Consider the following 20,783-nt stretch of genomic DNA (forward strand, 5'->3'; position numbering starts at 1 on the left):
CCATTTTATGGATCAATTTTCTTGGCCAATAGAATTTCCCGTGGGGAACTGGGAAAAGAGGAAAAGCCTCACACTACTCATAAAAGTCAACCCCAAGAGTAACACAGAAGTAAACTTGAACGATGAGCAGTGAACTCGCTGGAAGGTAACAGAACATCTTTGTGGCCTGGAGATAGGCAAGCATTTCTTGGGATATAAAAAATGATGTGTAGAAAGCAATAATCGTAAAATAAAAGATTGATTCATTGTAGCTCATTAACAGGAAGGATTTCCCCCAAGACTGGAGATGTATGTAGCTTAGGTGGAAGAGTGACTGCCTAGCATTCATAAACTGAGCCTGATGCTGCATACCTATAATCCCAGCCCTAGTGAGGTAGAGGCAAGAGGATCAGAAGTTCAGGCTCACCCTCAATTACAATTTACATCTGAAACCAGCCTGAGCTACATGAGACCCCATGAGGGAGAAAAATCTTCACAATTAGAGAAATAGAGAAGACATTCAACCTTGACCTCAGGCATCTACACACATGTATGAAGACTGCACACAGTGGCATATACAGACACACACACACATACACACACACACACACACACACGAATTCCTCTACAATTAGGCTTTTTTTAGGCTTAAAATGAATATAGAAAGTGATATTGTCTCTCCATGCAGGGTAATTCTGCTTTAATGTTTTTTTTCAAAGTTGTTGCTTGAAATTAGCTTACTAACTAATGTGTTTGCATAAGGTTTGTTTGTACGGCCTTAGTTTTTGATACCCCACCACTACCCACTTTTCTCCCTCATGCCCCTCCTTGAGCAGGTCTAGAGCCTCTGTGCTCCCTAGAAGGGAGAGGCTCAAACCAACACTGCTCTCTCTGCCCATCTCGAGTGACTCTCCTCCTAAGTCCAGAGGCCCCCAAGTTTGCAACACAAGGGGCAGGAGCATCAGGAAGAATGTCCGAGTGAGGAGAGCTGGTGGCTGGCTCCTAGAGTCAAGAAAGAAAGAGATAAATAGTATTGGGGGTGAGAATAGACTCTGCCCTCCACACCCTACTTTCTGCCATTGCTGGTCATAATTCACTATTCAAAGACCTTCTCAGTGAAGACCCAGGACTGGAAAGGAGCGTGACCTGGAAGAAGATATAGGCACAAGACACAAGTTGAGACACGTTGGCAGCCTTGGACAGCTGAGCAGAACTCATGAAAATGAAACAGCTGTGAAAACATCCAAAAATGGTCTAGAATGATCTACCCACCCTCAAGAACTGCCTGGCCTCACCCCCCCCCTACACAACACACACAAATACACACCAGCAAAAGCATGAAAGAAAAGAGAGTCTAAAGGACACTAGGGGTGTCTCAGGGTAAACCCACTAAGGAAAGAGGGATGTGGGAATTGCCTTGGGATGCGTTTCTTCCTTCTGGGCATAAATGCTCTGTCAACCAACAGCCACCTTCGATCTCTTTATGACTTTGAATGTGTGGTGCTCTAAAATCAGGCAAAACCTGATATGATTTCTTAAAACAAACAGCCAGACAAGGAAGAGCAGTTGAGAGCAGCAGGTATGCCATAAAACCTTTGAGTTTTTTGAGATAAAAATGGTATCTAAGTAATGGGGAAAAGATAAGGACACAGCAGAGGTTCAAGGACCAAGAAGTCTGAGTGTGCCAGCCTCTAGGTGCATGGTTATGCCTAAGGGTGCCCCCCAGGGTGATGAAGTCACTGGCTGGTGAGAAAGACTCAGGTTATCACTTGAATCTGAGCCAATATGAGGTTGTTCTCAGAGCCAAGGAGAAAGAACTGTTGGAAAATGAAGCAGTAAGCTTAACTCCAGCCCAGCCATTCACTAGGCAAGACATTGCTCACTAATCATGGGTTCTCTAAGCTTTAGATTCTCTGAGATATAAGCTTCTCTCCTGCCGGGCTGTGGTGGTGCACGGCTTTAATCCCAGCACTTGGGAGGCAGATGCAGGTAGATTTCTGAGTTCGAGGCCAGCCTGGTCTACAAAGTGAGTTCCAGGACAGCCAGGGCTATACAGAGAAACCCTGTCTCGAAAAAAACAAAAAACAAACAAAAAACAACAACAACAACAACAACAACAACAAAAAAGCTTCTCTCCTGCTCAGGGAAGATCAAAAGGGCAATGCCATTCAGCATGCAGAAAGCCATATAGAAACACCCAACATTTCTCCAGACTTCGATGCGTGCCAGCTACTATTCCAGTTCAACCAGATCTCTCTCTCTCTTTTCCTCTCCCTCCCCTCCCCTCCCCTCCCCTCCCCTCCCCCCTCTCTTTCTCTCTCTCTCTCTCTCTCTCTCTCTCTCTCTCTCTCTCTCTCTCTCTCTCTCTCTCTCTCTCTCTGTCTCGTGTCCCTGCCACTGGAGCTGTGTGATCTACTTCTCTTACTACTTTGAGGGCAAGCTACGAGCCTTGCCTTGGATTGTACTCAGTGCCTGGGAGCTGCTAGGTCAGTATGGATCACATCAGCCTTTCCATCAACCTGTATAGTTAAAGGTCACTGTGATTCGGACAGCAATGGAGGCTGAGGAGGAGAGCAGCTCCGTGGACACCACAAAGAAGAAAGACAAACACCAGCATGTAGTTCTCTATTCTGTGACTCAAGACAGAGCAAGGAGCCCCTCCCTCTGAAGTGCCCAGTCCCCGTCCTCCTCCCAACCAAGTCACCCCACCCTGGTGACAAAGCACAGATTTCCTGGGGTTGAATCACCCAGCTCCACCCTCAGCTCCAGAAATAGAAATTCAGGTGTCCTTATGGACACAGATTTATCATTTCTACCTTCTCTAGTGGCATCCATGGAGAATTCTAAATATTTTTTTTTAATCCCTGTCAAATAAATACAGTACCCAGGGGTGTGGTAACGCAGAGAGATGGCTCAATACTCACTGTTATCATGATTCTATCTTTCCTCCACTCCCAGCCGAGCTGCTGTGATTTGCTCTTGGCTGGTCCATCCATCATGTCCTTTGTCAACATGAACACTTGGCCTTGTATTTCTTTTTCTTGAGCATCTAGAGCATCTGGGCAAGGCTAGTGTACAACCTGCTAAAGTCAGAGCTCTCCATCAACCACAAAAAAAGCCTTCAGGCTTCTCATTCCAGTCCCTCAGAGACAAGGCCCAGCCAAGCTACCGCCTATTCTCTAAATTATGTCACCTGTGCAGCTTCCAATTGATCATGCCTTCTCTCAGTTAATCATTAAACATCTCTCTCTTTGCCTTCATAAATGTCAGACATGCTCCATCCTTGTACCACAAGTACCTTCCCTATGTTCAGATGCTCTCAACCTGGCTGTTATTTCCACTACAGCTTCAGATTGGTGGCTGAAAACATTGCTTAACAAAGCAATAACTCATATCATCTTACATCATATCATGATCCTGAACCTCACACAGCCACTCTGCAGACTTGAGGACTCTCCCAGGCATATTCCAAACAAATAACAAGGTAGTTGGTGTCTCTTGCATTGCTTGACCAGAGCTTTCTCCTTTCATGGTTATTCTTGAAGTCTGCTCAGCTCCCACTCCTACCTGGTTTTCTTTTTCTTCTTGTTGGAAATATATTTTGTCTCTTATAATAACAATCCTCTCACCTCTCTCTGTCTCTCTGTCTCTCTCTCTGTCTCTCTCTCTGTCTCTCTCTGTCTCTGTCTCTCTCTCTCTCTCTGTCTCTCTCTCTGTCTCTCTCTCTGTCTCTCTCTCTCATATATCCTCCAATCTAGATCTATTTCCTTTCTGTGTCATTAAAAAAAATGAACAAGCCTATAAGGAATGATATTTTAAAAATTAAATTATATAAAACCAAAAACTAACACATTGGAATAGGAAAAAAAGCAGAAGGAAAAGAGCTCAAGAAAAGGCAAAAGAAACATACAGATACAGATGACACATATACAGATACAGATATAAGATGATACAGATACAGATGACACATATACAGATACAGATATAAGATGATACAGATACAAATGACACATATGATACAGATACAAATACAGAAACCCATTCATTTGTACACTCAGGAATATGATAAAACACAAACTAGAAGTCATAATATACACCAAAAGAACCTGTAAGCTAAACAGCGAGAAACACACACACACACACACACACACACACACATTGGTGTAGACCTGTCATCCTGCCTCATCTCTGCAAGTTTATGTGTGTGTCAATCCCATTGATTTAGAGGGCTTTGTTGTTGTTGGCATCCTCCATCCCCTCTGGCTCTTACACCCTTCCTGCCTCTACTTCCACAGAGTTCCCTGAGCCCTGAGTGGAGGAACTTGATGGAGACATCCCATTGAGGGCTGAATTTTCTAAGGTGTCTCTGTTTCTGCATATTGTCTAGGTGTGGGTCTCTGCATTTGTTCCCATCTGCTGCAGGAGGAAACAATGTCTGGTTTGGGCTCCATCTCATAGAGTGGGCCTTGAGCCAAATCAGACATTGGTTAGTTATTCCCACAAGCATTGTACGACCATCACACTAGCTTATCTTGCAGCCAAGACACCATTTTTGATCAAAGGGCTTGTAGCTGGGTTGGAGTTTATGTTTCTCTTTTGGTAGCATGTAGAATATCTGCCTATACCAAAGATGCTGGCCCTTGGGGGAAGACTTGTGTAGGCACAAGCTTGACTTCTCCATGTTCATTGGGTTGTAGAAGTGTTGTCTTCAGCTGTGGGGCCTTGTTGTCAGTTTTTGGAGAAAAACTTATAGCCTTGAAACAGCCTGGGTTGTTTGGAAGTTCGCGTTGGATCTTCCTTTGGCCGCGAGTTCAGTTAGATTTAACCCATTCCTGATACTGAACCCTTCATTTGGTGACAAGAGATGTCCAGTTGGGGCTCTGTCTTCCCCATTATTTGGCAATTTCATTTAGATCACCTTCATTATGTATATACTCTAAGAAATTTCTGGTGTGTTAGATATCCATGCTACCTCCAAATGAACCTGATTTTAGTTGTCTCTCCCTCTCCCTCCTTTGTCCACCCTTTCTCTTCCTCTACCCACTTCTTCCTCCCATTCCAGTGGCTTCCCCATCCATCCATAACTATCTATTCTATTTCCCTTTCCAAGGGATATCTGTTTCCCCAAGTCCCTTACTATATACCTAATGGTTCTACAGATTGTAGCTTGGTTATCATTGACTAATAGCTAATATCCACCTATAAGTGAATATATATCATATTTGTCTTTCTGGGTCTAGGTGATCTCATTCAAGATGATTTTTTTCCAATTCCAGCTATTGACCTGTGAATTTCATTGTTTCATTTGTTTAATGCCTGAGTAATATTACATTCTGTAAATGTGCGATATTTTCTTTATCTATTCATCTGTTGAGAGACATGTAGATTTTTTTCCAGTTTCTAGCTATTATGAATAGAGCAGCAATAAATATGGTTGAGCAAGTATCTCTGAGATAGGGTGAAGTGTCCTTTGTATATATGTTTAACAGTGGTATAGCTGGATCTTGAACTAGATAATGCCTTATCTTCCTGAGGAACACCACACCGATGTCCACAGTCGCTGTAGAAGTTTGCACTCCTACCACCAGTGGGTGAGTGTCCTCCTTATTCCTCACCTTCACTAGCAGAGCTGTCCCTTGCTTTATTGATCTTAGCTAGTCTGACAGGTGTCGATGAAATCTCAAAGTAGGTTTGATTCGCATTTCCCTGATGTTGAATGTTTCTTTAAGTGTTTCTCGGCCATTTGAGTTTCCTCTTTTGAGACTTCTGTTTAGAGCTGTACCCCATTCTTTTAGTTGTTATTTGTTTTCTTGATGTCTGGGGTTTTTAAGTTCTTTATACATTTTGGATACTAGCGCTGTATCAGATGTCAGATATGTAGTTGGGTAAAATTTTCCCATTCTGTAGGCTGCTGCTTTGTCCAAATGATGGTGTCCTTTGCCATGCACAATCATTTCAGTATCATGAGGTCACATTTGTTAATTGTTGGTCTGCATGTGTTAACATTATTCTATTCAGAAAGCTTTTTCTGTGCCAGTGAGTTCAAGGCTATCCTCCACTTTCTCTTCTATCAGGTTTGAAGTATCTGTTTTGTTTGTTTGTTTGTTTGTGTTTGTTTGTTTGTTTTTGTTTGTTTGTTTTTGTTTGTTTTTGTTTGTTTTTTGTTTGTTTGTTTGGTTGGTTGGTTTTTTTTTTTTTGGTTTTTTTTTTTTTTTTTGGTTTTTCAAGACAGGGTTTCTCTGTGTAGCCCTGGCTGTCCTGGAACTCACTCTGTAGACCAGGCTGGCCTCGAACTCAGAAATCCACCTGCCTCTACCTCCTGAGTGCTGGGATTAAAGGCGTGCGCCACCAACGCCCAGCGAAGTGTCTATTTTTATGTTGAAGTCTTTGTAGTCTACTGCTTTGCAGTGTGGATTTCTTCTTTTTGTTCTAGAGTTAAATTACTGGTAGTATGGGATCTCTTCAGTGTTTATGTAGGCTCATAGTGCTATGAATTTGCCTCTTAGAACCACTTTCATTGTGTCCCATAAGCTTGGGTGTGTTGTGTTTTCATTCAAATCTACAAAGTATTTAATTTCTGTCTTGTTAATGTCTTGACCCATATTTCATGAGATAGTGGGTAGTTCAGTTTCTATGCATATGTAATATTTCTGTTGTTTCTCTTGTTGATATTCAACTTCAATCCATGATAGATATGATTCAAAGTGTTATTTCAATTTTATTGTATTTACTGAGACTTGCTTTGATTCCAAGTGTGGGGTCAATTTTGGAGAAGGCTCCAAGAGATTCTGGGAGGAAGGTATAATTTTTGTGTGTTTGTGTAAAATGTTCTGTAAATATATGTCAGGTCCATTTGATTTATAACTTCAGCTAACATCAGTATTTATCTATTTAGGTTTTTGTCTGGATGACCTGTCTATTGGCAAAAGTGGGATATTGGTATGTGAAGGTCAATATGTGCCTTAAGCTGTAGTAGAGTTTCTTTTATGAACATCGGTGCCATTATGATAGAAATTACAATGTCTTTTTGGTGGATTTTACCTTTGATGAGTATAGAGTGTCCTTCCCTATCTCTTCTAATCAATTTTAGTTTAAACTATATTTTTTTCAGATATTAAAATATCTATGCCAGCCTGCTTCTTAGGTCAGTTTGCTTGGGATGACTTTTTTTCCATCATGATACCCTGAGATGATGTCTATCTTTGATGTTAAGGTCTGTTTCTTGGACTTAGCAGAAGGATGGATCCTGTTTTTATATCCATTCTATTAGTCTATGTCTTTTTCTTGGGGAATTGAGACTATTGGTGTTGAGAGTTATCAATGAGCAGTGCTTGGATTCCTGTTACTCTGTCATTCTTTTTTCTTGCAGCTTTTAATATTCTCTCTTTGTTCTGTACTTTTACTGTTTTGGTTATTATGTGCTGAGGTAATTTCTTCCCTGATCCTGTTTATTTAGTGTTCTACTTCTTGTACCTTCATAGGCTTTCCTTCTTTAGGTCAGGGAAATTTTCCTCTATGACTATTATTATTTTTTTTTTGGAAATATTTTCTGTGCCTTTGAACTTTCTTCTCCTTCCTCTCTTCCTATTATTCTTAGATTTAGTTTTTTCATACTGCCCCAGATTTCCTGGATGTTTTGTGCCAGGACTCTTTTTTTAATATATTTAACATTGGGGGGGGGCATTAATCACTTCTTCTGTTGAGTCTTCAGTGCCTGAGATTTACTCTTCGATATCTTACATTTTGTTGATGGGGTTTCCCTCAGAGCTTCCTGAGTTCCTGATATTTTCATTTCCAGATTTTCCTCAGTTTGGCTTTCTTTACTGAATCTATTTGCACTTTCAGGTCTTGAACTCTTTTATTCATCTCCTTCCCGTGTTTGTGTTTTCATAGATTTACTTAGGGGGTTTATTCATTTCCTCTCTAAGGATGTCTATCATATTCATAAAGGCTATTTTAAGGTCTTTGTCTTGTGCTTCATCTATGTTGCAGTTGTCATGGCCAGTGGGATAACTGGGTTGTGGTCGATTGTGTTTTTGTGCTGGCATCTAGGTATCTCAGTTTAGGATAATTGCAATTCTGGGTACTAATATCTGGTCTTGTCTTTGCTGAGTGGGTATTTTGTCCCTTGGATTTGGTTGTACTCTTTGGTTCTTAGGAGGGTGTGCTGTCTGTATTTCCTGGTAGGGAATTCTTCTGGGATCCTGCTAGGTGTGGCCACTGGAGGTTCCCAGTAAAATGTGTTCCTTAGGAGTTCACTACTTAGGAATGGGATTGGGCTAGGAAGAGTGGGATGTGGGGGAATCACAGAAGAGAGTATGCTCCACCAGTATCTGCTTAGTCCTCTGGGAATGGGGCCAGACAGTGAGAAGAGGATACAGCACATAGTCTGCCACAAAGCTGGAGAGAAGACAGAGTGGATGTGGACGAGAGGAGGAAGAGTGAAGACCTGAAGTTCTCCTATCTGCTTTGATGGCCTACTTGCCTTACCAGCAGGCTTAGCTGGCAGGTTCCCAAAGAATGCCTGCTGGAGTTGCAGATTGGGACAAAAGTTTGAGTGAGGGGAAGGAAATTCAAGGGAAAGGTCTGTGTGATCCACCGGAGTTGGAGGCTGGGAGGGAAAGGAGATCCTAGCAGGTGGAGAGAATATGTCTGCTCTAGAGGTGAAGAAGGGATGACAGATGGTGGTAAATGATAAGATCTTGTCACTTGGAGCCCCATCTGAGGGTCCAGCGGGGTAGTTCCAGACCACAGTGGAGTCTGAAAGAGGACTCCAGGTTGTTAAAAGTATCTGAGAGAGATGAACCCCAGAATCAGAGGAAGACATCTAAGTCCACTCTTTCGGTTGAGTTCTATCTGTAAAAACCTAATGTGTTCCATATCATCGACTGTGTCTGATAAGGTCACAGTGACAGAGTAAATAAATGGGATCAAGGGAGCTGAATCACTTACTTTGCTTTCAGGGAATTAAAAAAAAAAAAAAGACATTTGACCAATCAGTCATTCTTCAACTTTTTGGCCTCTGTTTTTAGAAACACTCAGAGCCATCTTTATAGATACCATCCTACAGAAGTAGTGAGCCCTGGATCCAGAGAAGATTTAGATGGGACTCTCTGCTTCTCAAAAGACTGCAAGTACTGCAAGTAATTTGTGCTTTTTTTACTTGGAAGTGTGTGTGTGTGTGTGTGTGTGTGTGTAACATGGGTAAAGTGTGTAACACACATTAATGTACACACAATAACACATGTGAACGTAGATGCAAACAGCCTTAGCTATCATCCATGGTTTTTTGTGAGGCAGGGTCTCTCACTAGCTTGGAGTTTGCCAAGTAGGCAAGCCTGGCTTGCCCAGCAACCCCTAGGATACACCTGCTCTGCTGCCCCGCCCCCGCCCCCGCCCCCACCCCCACCCCCACCCCCCACAGAGCTTGCAAGGATTACAAGCTGCACTGCCATATCCAGCTGCTGGCTTTCACATGAGTTCTGAGAATTGAACGCAGGACCTTGTGTTCTCACAGTAAGCACTTTACTTACTGGGCCACCTCCTCAGTCCTCTCTTTGAGCTGTGTTTAAGTCCAGGCAGTTTTGAGGTGAAGAGGAACCCCTTTCTTTCCAGCACTTGTCTGCCCAGATTTAGTACCATCCACAGCTTCTTTCTCATAGACTAGACTCCCAGGCACTCAGAAAGCCACAGCCTGGGCCCATGGCAGGGTCAAAATTCAATCTGCCAGAACCTCATTTCCAAGGCAGAGTTCCATAAAGCAAACCTGCTCTGGAAGCAGGCCCTGGGCCCAGCTCTGCATGTGTTTTCCTGTCGGTTTTGCGGCTGCTCCCACTATGTGTGAGGAGACGCGAGGGCCTGAGGATAAACACCACAGCTACACAGGAGGCACTTCGTTCCTCTCTCTAAATCTGCACCCTGCTCCTTCTCACTAACGCTACAATTTCCTCTGGCACTTGAGACAGACATATGTTATTTTCAGTTCCACGACTTTCTAGCTCGCTGTGTCACCACACACATGGCCCAAGCCCCAGGAATATAAATACATGTGGGCGTCTGCATTTCAACCGCTGGACTCACGCCACGCTTTTTTTTTTAAATACAACATAACTCGAGTGGATTGTCATCCCAGCTGAACCGTAGACAGAGTCCCCTAACAAGCGATGGTTTCCAATCCCAGACCCTCTTCCCGCTCTCAAAGGCTCAGCCATTTCCCATCCCCACCTCTAAACCAGCAAATGCTCAAATCCAGTCCAGGGGAAAAAAAAAAGAAAAGAAAAGAAAAGAAAATATCCTTGAATAATCCTTTTATGACTCATTCACCTTCAGATGAAGCGGCCTGTTCCTTAAACACGCTGAGGTTTGTGAAGACCCGCTCCCCAACAGGGCTCATTACAGCAGCACGAAACCCACAAGGAGCTTCAGCATTGCAGATCCTCTGATAGTAAACAGGAGACAATTTGCAAATTCAAACGTGCTGGGCAGGTTGGCACCCTTTCAGCTAGCAGTGGGTTTAGGCTGCGTGCCAAGCTGTGGGAAAGACGGCTTTTTTTAAGCCCACCCCTTCTGGGCCCTATCATCTGTGCTCTGTACTGCTGGCTGCCTGGCACTGCAATAGGGCTGGCACAGACTGAGCCAGATTCTGATTTGTTCCCTGGATACTGCGAGATGCTTAGATGCCCTAACACAGGATGACGTAGAGGAAGTTGAAAACAAAACTCAGCAACTGTGGATTTCCTATGAGCTTTTGCCTTTTTTAAAGGCAGTGAATGGCTTCCACAAATAATGCCCCCTACCGAGCTGGGAAGAGAGTTTGATTGGTAAAATGAAAGCCTACCTTGAAAACATGAGGACCCAAGATCCAACCCCAGAACCCATGATAAAGAAAGAAAGAAAAGAAAACAGGCATGGCGTGGTGAAATCTTACAGTCCCAGCGCTGAGGAGCCTGAGAGGACAGGCAGGCATCCAGGGCTCACTGTCCAGCACCCCTCCCCAGCCTACCTGTCCAATTACAGAGCAACGAGAGATCCTGTCTCAAAAACCCAAGCAAATTGTACCCGAGAGGCAACACCCAAGATTGTCCTCTGCCCCACCTACACAGAAATGCACATGGAAAATTATAACAGACAGGGAAATTGAGACTAAAACCAATAAAAAGCTTTGCCAAGATCTACAAACAACATCAAGAACCTACCAGAGGGAAATCAAGACTGGCATTAAAGCTACCTCCTGATCAAACGGCCGATCTATAGGTGTGGTGTGCATTTCCTATTGGCTATCGACTTCACCCTCACAATCCCTAGTGATAGGAACAGGATTTTGTGAGAAAGACAAAACCCCAAGGCCACTTAGATAACTAAGCATCTGAACTGTGCCCTTTTTTTTTTTTTTTTTTTTTTTTTTTAGTTTTAGTTGCATTTACTTTATGCTGAATTCATTCCCATGCCATACATTTTTGTTTCTTTGGTCTCTTCTGGGATATCCTTTTCTTCTGTGCAGCCCCCTCTTCCGGCTTTAGAAAAGTCTGTTCCTTCTCAGGGAGGATCATCTCAATGTGGCAGGAAGAGCTATTATATGGGTTAACAGGGCCATGAGCTCTGTAGATTCGTTGGTGCAGCTTCGGTGCCTTGTTTACCGGGATACATTCAGTGACTAGAGAACTTACATCTAAACCCTTAAGTTCAGCATTACTCTCTGCATTTTTAAGCATGTGCAGCAAACACTCAGCACTCTTTTGGGGTCACCGACGCTGTGTCCAGTCCCACTGTTTAGCCTGGGCGCACCCACCAACTCCAATATTATACCTCCAGAATGACACATCGTATTGCTTCTTTATAGTGACATCTTTCAGATACTTGGTGGCTTTGAGAATATGCATACCCTTGATGGCCTGGGGAGTTTCTCCGGTGTTCTTAAAGTGAACTTAAAGATTCCAAACTCTTGATTTGCATGATTTTGTAGGGTCATGAGAACAGTGAACTATCTTCATTGGTCGCCTCTGGCAGCTTACAGAAAAAGCTGAACCATGGCTTTTAACTCCATAGTCTGTTATATAAAACAGTAGTCCACAGACTGTCTCTACAAAGGTCCAGGCTGTTAATGTTTTAGGCTTCCCATCCAGCATGTCACTGCTACAACTAAAGAACTCTGCAATTTCAAGCAGCTATATATACATGTGTGTATGTATGTGTGTGCATGCATGTATGTATGTATATGTATGTATGTATGTATGTATGTTTATGTGTATGTTTTTCTGTGTATGTGTATGTATGTATATATATATATATGTGTGTGTGTATGTATATGTATGTATACCTGTGTGTATGTACATATGTGTACGTGTGTATATATGTGTACATGTGCATGTATGTGTATATATGTGTGTATGTATGTGTGTATGTCTATTTGTGTATGTGTGTATGTCTATCTATGTATGTATATGCATGTATATGTATGCATGTATATATATGTGTGTACATGTGTATCCATGTGTATGCATATGTATATGTGTGTATATATGTGTATATGTGTGCTTATATGTGTGTATATGTATATATGTATGTGTACATGTATGTGTGTATGTATGTGTGTATGTCTGTTTGTGTATGTGTGTATGTCTATGTATATATATGTATGCATGTATATATACGTGTGTATATGTGTATCCATGTGTATGCATATGTATATGTGTGTATATATGTGTTTTTATGTGTGTATGTGTATATATGTATGTGTGTATACATGTATATATATGTATATATGTGTATGTCTATCTGTGTATGTGTCTGTGTGTATGCATGTGTATATATGTGTGTATGTGTGTATGTGTATATGTGTGTATGTCTATCTGTGTACGTGTTTATGCATATATATATATATGTGTGTGTGTGTGTGTGGTGTGTGTGTGTGTGTAAGTATGTATGTACTGGATTAGGGAAACAGGAAATATTGCTAAGCCACTCAGACAACCACCTAGCTTTGGTAGCCTGCTTCTCTATTCAACCTCAGTCTCTGGCACACTAACTTATTGGGAGATCCCATAGTGTCCAGTCCCATTGTAGAATATTATTCAACCCTTTAAATGAAGACTTTCAGACATAAGCTACATAGATAAACCTGGAAGACTTTATGCTGAATGACCATGCCTAACGAGAACAGACAGACAGACTGTACAATTCTACTCACATCAGGAGACTCCGTGGAGAAAGTTCTTGGAGACATAAAGTGGACTAATGGTAAGAAGGATGCAGGGGGTGATGTGAAGAGCTTCTCTTCAGGAAGATGAGCTAATCATGCCAGGGGTTATGCAGATATGAAAATATCTAATGTCACTGAATTCTAAGTTTAATAGTGGCCTGAATAATGGTTTTGTGTACATTTTACACACACACAAATAAAAACAAAAGCTAGCTTCTAAAGCCACTTACTCGGTTGAATACCACACACTGGAATGAAGGAGTTCAAAGAGGGAACTGAGGGTAAAAATTAAACAGATCCAGGAGGGCAGGGCACCCTACCCATAGTGTGCTGGAACATTTACTATTTATCTGCTTGTTAACTACTTCTGAGCTATACCCTGCTGAGCACACCCAGCAGGAGCAGGGAGGTCCCACCCTCACACCTGTGTGCCACATGGGAAGTCAGGCATCTTCAGCAGACAAGTGAAGTTAACCCTGAAAATGAAAACCGTCTCTATCCAAACACATACAAATTATTTTCACAAATTAACATCCCTGAAGAGACACAGGAACCCACCTCAACATAGTCTCTCCGAGTGACCAAGGGCAGAGACAGCCCACTATGCACTACTATGCTACAACAGGTACTGTAGGAGAGAGGGACAGTAGACCCTCACAATCTACCATACCCAGCAGCCTTGTAGCCTCAGAACTGCAACTCCTCTGCCCCCCAGAGAACAGCAAGTATTACTGCCTGGATTAGAAATCAATTTATTTCCCAACCAAAGAGAGTCCATGTGCCCAACTTCAGAAAAGCAGGACAAGCATACTGCCTGGCACCTTCTGTTTTCCTTCTTGTTAGCTATCAGCCATCAGCTTGCTGGGTGACCCTTTGGCAAGTCCTTAAGATCCTGATATCCTCAAGTACTCTAAAGAAACAGACCCATGACCAAAAGATCTGGCTCAACTCTGATGCTCCCTAGAGACCAATTTGCCCCTCCCTGAGTCAGCCCAGTGCTTAGAGATCTGAGCCCAGAGTTCTGCTTGGTCATCCCACACTCTTCATGCAAGGGAGATGTGGTCCTGGGCGGGGGCTAGAGACAGGGACACACATTTTCAAGTCTGCTGGGAAGGCCCTAGGGAAAGAGGGCACAAACTCCCCACCCCCACCCTGGGTTCCTGACTGTTCCCGATCCTGGATACATTTCCCTGCCCTGTCCCCAGAGATGTTCCATGGTTGCTTTATGAGTGAGACTGGGGAAATCTATTAATGAGGGAGGTAATTGTTACCTCTGGGCACCAAAGGCCGATTTACAACAAGTTAATGCCTCAGATTCCAAAGGCATATATATATCAGCTCTTCTACCATAAACAATGCACAGGGAAACCACAGAGCCAGGATGACAGACATTTGGCACCAGGAGACATTTTTCTAAGACAAGGAAGGCAGGAGTCGTTCGATTCATAGATGATATAACATCAGTAATGCTCCCTAAGCCATAGACGTGGATGGTGCTGTGGGATACAAATATCAAGAGAAGGAAAATGGCAGAGAACTCAGATTAGGTGACAAAGGGGCTTCCACCCACTCATTTCTGATTGAACAAGGGCCTTGGTCAAGGCTGTAGCATGACCTCCTGGGGGTGAGAATGGAAGGGGCAGATCACCCATGCTCTGGGAGTAATGCGGATAAGAAAAAGGAAAAAGGACAGATTGTACTAAGATTGCTCCATCTGGAGGGTAAAACAGGATCTGTCAGAGGCAAGAAAGCTGACCCCTTTTCCGTCCCCAGTGAGGATCTGGGGGAGGGCGCTGGAAGCTCAGAAAAGAATTTTGGGTTTGGGATTCATCCAATTAGAGTTTCCAGAAACTCCTATAAGGGCTATAAAGCCACAGTAATTTATTCCCCAATGGAAAGAGTAAAATATCTGTATTTACTAAGATACAAGCAAAAAAACACACACAGGCACACACACACCTTGTCTGCTGCTAAATAATTCTGTCTTTCCAGCCTAACTCATACATTCATAGCTGCCCCACTTACAACCAGCAAGTGTCCTCAGTATTACAAAGTCTCCAGCAGCCCTAGGGTCCTGGCCCTCACTCTCCCTTCAGCTGCCCCACCAGACACCTGAAGTTAGGACATAGTGCAGCCCACATACTGTGCCTTTTCACTACAATACTGACAGGCACTTGACCCCAGTGCTGACCCCAGTGCCCTTACTGGGGCCAAACAGATTTTCTGGTTCATTTGGTGACTTTTCCAACAACCCATCTCTGATCTTTATGATTCCCACAAAGTGTTGTGCGTGTTCAAATATGTCTTCCACTGATCAACTGGCAAGAATCCTTCCCCAGGAATTACTAAGAATGAGCGATGAAGGACAGGCACTAGCTCTTGTCTGTGCCATGAGAAGAGGGCAGCTTGGGACATACAGAAGTAGACTGCAGAAACAGAGCAAAGAACAGAGAATGATGGCATCATTTAAACCCTGGCTGGATCTGGCTGGCTGAAGCACTGGCCTTCCAGTTCTGGGGTGCGATAGAAATCCGTGATTTCCACACTGTTCTAAATGGCATGGCAAAGCTGGAAAACTAGTTGGCCTCGGCAGAAGCCACGGTGCACTGAACTAGTAATGATTAACCTACCTCTGCCCTGCTCATCACCCACGGATGCATCCTTATCCTCCTAAACTGTCTACACAGAGCTCCCAGCTCCCAGATCTCGACAAGGGCTCAGCTGGCCACATGTCTTCCCTTGCAACTGCATCACCTCCTTGGGTTGAGTAGCACCCTGGCATTCCTTGGCTCCTGGGTATTCAAGTGCAAATTCCTAACAAGAGGGCAAGGAAATGGAAGAGGATGCAGCCAGGTATCACCCTGTTAATTCTTGAAGTTACCAGGTTACCATAAAAGGTGATGATTTCGCCATTAAATTTTCATACCAACTTCATTCTCAGAGCGCTTATTGATGGGAAGATTTGACTTTGTTTGATATTTATTTATTTATTTATTTATCTTTGTAATTCTTGGTATGTTTCAAATGCTGACGTCCTATCTGGTATATAATCAGCAAAGATTTTCTGCCATTTTATAAGCTGTCTGTTTCGTGTGCTTTGTAGAGCTTTTAGATTCTCGAAGTCCTATCTGTCAATCCTCGGGATAATTTCTGGTGCCGTTGGTTCTCTTCAGGAGGCCTTGCCTATGCCTGCACGTGGAAAAGTATCACCTCTATGTCTCCTCTGGCAGTTTCAAGGTTCCAGGTGTTTTATTAAAGTCTTTGGCACACTTCAAGGTTTTTTTTTTTTTTTGCATAGAGTCAGAGATGTAGAACTAATTTCATTATCCTGCATTTGGATATCCAGTTCTCCCAGGACCACCCGTTGGAGGAGCAGTCTTTTTACTGATATACTCTTTGATGTGTTTGACAAATACTGAGTGGTTGTAGCTGTGTGCTTATTTCTAGACACTCTGTTCTATTTCACTGGTCTATGTTTCTGGTTTTGTGCCACCATCCGCCATCTTTGGCATTATAGTTCTGTAGTATAATTTGAAACTGGGTGTTATGATACTCCAGCTCTGCTCAGGGTTGCCTTGACGGTACAGGGTCTTTTACAGTACTATATAAGAATTTTAGGGTTGTTTCTTCTCTATCTTTGAAAAAGTATCATTAAAATTTTGGTGGACATGTCACTAAATCTGTAAAGCAGAGCACTTTCCAGTAATATAGCCATTTCTGCAACATTAATTCTGCGAGTTCTGAGCATGGATGGGCTTTCCTTCTTCTAATGACTTTCATGATTTCTCTTTAGTATCTTACTTTCCTCTTGAAGTCCTTTACCGCGATGGTTAGGTTTATCCCCTTGACATTTTTAAGCTATTATGGATGAGACATTTTTCCTGATTTCTCTCTTGGTAAGTTCTTTATTGGTGGATATAAAAGCTATTGATTTGTTTCCTGACACATGACTGGAAGTCTTTAAGAGTTTTCTGGCGGATTCTTTGGTGTCTTTTTAAGCATAACATCATGTCCTCCCAAATAGGTAATATATGACTTCTTTCTCTTGACATATTGTTCTAGCTAAGACTTTGAGTATTCTATTGAATGGTAGCGACTCCTTAATTGGTTTCTGATTTTAAAGGATTTGCTAGGTCTAGTTGTTTAGGGCTTGTCATACATAACCCTTTATTATTTTGAGACAGGTTTTATCTATTCCTAGTTTCTTCTGGACTTCTATTATGACGAGAGTTAACCTTTGTCAAACGCCTTTTCTTCACATGTTAAAATGGTCGTATGATTGCTGCCATTAAGTCTACTTACATGTTGAGCTGCAGCTGCTGTTTTGCATGTGGTGACCCAATCTTTCATGCATGGAATGACATCATTTTGGCTCTAGTGTATGATCTCCTTGATGTGTTCTTAAGTTGATAATTTTTACACCTATGTTCACTAGATAAATTAATCCATAATTTTCTGTAGGCATAAATGCTTGCGGCCTACTTTTAATAAGGGTTCAACCTCTCCTCTGGTCAACCACTTAGCAGAGGTAGTTGAAGGGAAATAATTAGGATATGGGGGAAGTGGACCTGTTCAGCAATAGTTCTTTAGGGGCAAGTTAGATCATTAGTAGCAGTTCAGTCCCATAGCAAACACCAAATATGAGACTCTTCAACTGTTTATCAGTCCTCTAGGCAGGAAGCCACCACATACAAACTAACAGCTTCAGTCCAGTCCTTTCTGCAGACAGACACCAGGCACAAACCAGCAGTTGTGATTCAATTTTTAAGAAACTGCAAGGGTCACTAACTGGCCTGAGGTGAGGCTGCTGAAGGGGCAAGCTGCCGCAGAGCCTCAAGGGCTCAACAAGGCTATATAAGGTGAACCTATACATGCATAGGTTATACATAGGTTATGCATAACCTATACAGCGTTAGCAAAGAATATCGAGGGGGAGCAAGCCAAACCAATGCTCAGTGCTCGTCTCCCACCATCTGTGGGGTCATATATATATACTCCTTCATCCCAGGTTCTTTTATGTGTTTGCTATATCAAAACATCCTTTCACCTGTGTCTGCTTCAGGAAAACAGTCTTTCACCTGTCAACTTTAGTAAGACATCCTTTCACCTGTGTGCCCCAGCAAAACATCATTTGATGTAATTTTGTAACTTTCCAAAGAAACTAGAAGTTTCCACTTCAACTTTATTTTTCATCGTGCCTTAATCTGGCTTGTATATCTGGTTAATTCTGGTTTAATGGAATGCATTTGCTAGTGTCCCTCTACTTTCTGTTTTGTGGGACAATCAGAGAAGCAGTGACATTAAGCTCTTCTTGGAACATTTGGTAAACATTTTCCCCCGAGCCCATTCAGTCCCTTGATTTTCTGTGGAGGAGACATTGGTGTTTCAATTCTATTGTTTGTTATGGGTCTAAGTGCTTCTATCTTCTTAATTTAATTTTGGTAGGTTGTATATGCTTAAAGACTCATGTGTTTCTTCTAGATTTTTCCCAAAGATTTTTTAAAAAATATTCTTTAACAAATATCCCCCAATCATTCTCCACTTTTTGCTGGGGCCTGTTGCAACATCCCCCTTTTCATCCCTAGTTTTGCTAACTTAAGACTCCTTTCTTTTGGTTAGTTGGAGAATTTTTTGTTTGATTTATTCTGTGTGCTTTTCTCATCCTTAATTTCTACCTTTTATCTCTCACTGTCTGCTGGTTTGGTTTTGCATGTTCTTGTGCTTCTAGGAGCTTGAGGTGCACTATTGAGTTATTTATTGTAGATATCTGGATTCTTTTTATTTATTTTAACATACAAGCACTAGCACATTCCTCTTAGAGCTGTCTTGAATACATCCTTGGAGTTCAAAGAACTCTTTTGTCATATTAAACACTAATTGTTTTTAATTTCTTCACTGATTTGGTCAGTGACACACTCCACATATAAAAGCATACTTTTTCATTTTCAAGTCACTCTGTGGTTGTGTTGGTTTCTTTTGTGGTTGATTTTTAACTTTATCCCACCATGATCTAATAACATCAAAGGAATAATTTAAATTGTTCTATATTTTTTATTTTTAAGTTATGTGTGTGTGCACATGCAAGCAGGTATGAGCACCATAATCTGTTTTTCCACAGAGGTCAGTGCCTTCAAATGCCCCAGGATTAAAGTTACAGATGATTATGAACTGCCCAATATGGATGCTGAGAACTGAGCTTCAGTCTCTGAGAGCAGTACATGCTCTTAACCACTAAATTATCTCTTCAATCCCAATTCTGAATTTCTTTTTTTTTATTAGGTATTAATTTCATTTACATTTCCAATGCTATCCCAAAAGTCCCCCACCCACTACCCCAACCACCCACTCCCACTTCTTGGCCCTGGCGTTCCCCTGTACTGAGGCATATAAAGTTTGCACGACCAATGGGCCTCTCTTTCCATTGATGGCCAACTAGGCCATCTTCTGATACATATGCAGCTAGAGACACGAGCTCCGGGGTACTGGTTAGTTCATATTGTTGTTGCAGATCCCTTTAGCTCCTTGGTTACTTTCTCTAGCTCTTCCATTGGGGGCCCTGTGTTCCATCCAATAGCTGACTGTGAGCATACACTTCTGTGTTTGTTAAGCCCCGGCATAGTCTCACAAGAGACAGCTATATCTGGGTCCTTTCAGCAAAATCTTGCTAGTGTATGCAATGGTGTCAGCATTTGGAGGCTGATTATGGGATGGATCCCCAGATATGGAAGTCTCTAGATGGTCCATCCTTTCATCTCAGCTCCAAACTTTGTCTCTGTAACTCCTTCCATGAGTGTTTTGTTCCCAATTCTAAGAAGGGGCAAAGTGTCCACACTTTGTTCTTCGTTCTTATTGAGTTTCATGTGTTTAGTAAATTGTATCTTATATCTTGGGTATTCTAAGTTTCTGGGCTAATATCCACTTATCAGTGAGTATATATTGTGTGAGTTCTTTTGTGATTGGGTTACTCACTCAGGATGATACCCTCCAGGTCCATCCATTTGCCTAGGAATTTCATAAATTCATTGTTTTTAATAGCTGAGTAGTACTCCATTGTGTAAATGTACCACATTTTCTGTATCCATTCCTCTGTTGAGGGGCATCTGGGTTCTTTCCAGCTTCTGGCTATTATAAATAAGGCTGCTATGAACATAGTGGAGCATGTGTTTTCTTACCGGTTGGAACATCTTCTGGATAGGCTTGTTTGGTGGCTAGCAATGTATCAGTTTTAGAGACAGCTTCATGGACTAGAAAGAAGAATGTATATTCACTAGTATATGTACAATTGGTGGGTTTTCTTGGTGAGTTGTTCTCTTTGGCTATTTTCTTATTTCTTCTGGCCAGTTTTGATTTGAAGTCTACTTTATCAGCTACTAAAATAGCTATGTTAAATTACTTTCAGCTTCTGTTTCCATGGTAAAACGGATTTCTTCCTTTGACTCTTGGTTTATACATGTCTTTGCCAGTGAGGTGTGTTTCTGGAAGAAAACAGATAATCAAATCTGTTGTTTGTTCTTGTAATCTAGTCAGCTACTTTGATCTTTCAAGTGTCGAACAGAGTCTATTTGCATTTAGTTATTTTTGACAGGGGTTTTCTATTTCATATGGT

General features: G+C 42.1%; 1 long non-coding RNA gene across 1 annotated transcript in view; it reads right to left on the reverse strand.

The window, feature by feature from the left end:
• LOC147000108 (uncharacterized) overlaps nt 1–3,122 on the reverse strand; it is a 31,375-nt gene extending 28,253 nt beyond the window's left edge. The window contains exon 1 of the long non-coding RNA XR_015046193.1: nt 2,904–3,122. This is a non-coding gene — a long non-coding RNA (uncharacterized LOC147000108). The remainder of the gene's footprint in view (nt 1–2,903) is intronic.
• Nucleotides 3,123–20,783: the final 17,661 nt, after the last annotated feature.

This window comes from Mus caroli, unplaced genomic scaffold (genome assembly GCF_978045245.1).
Source record: "Mus caroli unplaced genomic scaffold, Mus_caroli_1 scaffold_20, whole genome shotgun sequence".
NCBI classification, from domain to species: domain Eukaryota; kingdom Metazoa; phylum Chordata; class Mammalia; order Rodentia; family Muridae; genus Mus; species Mus caroli.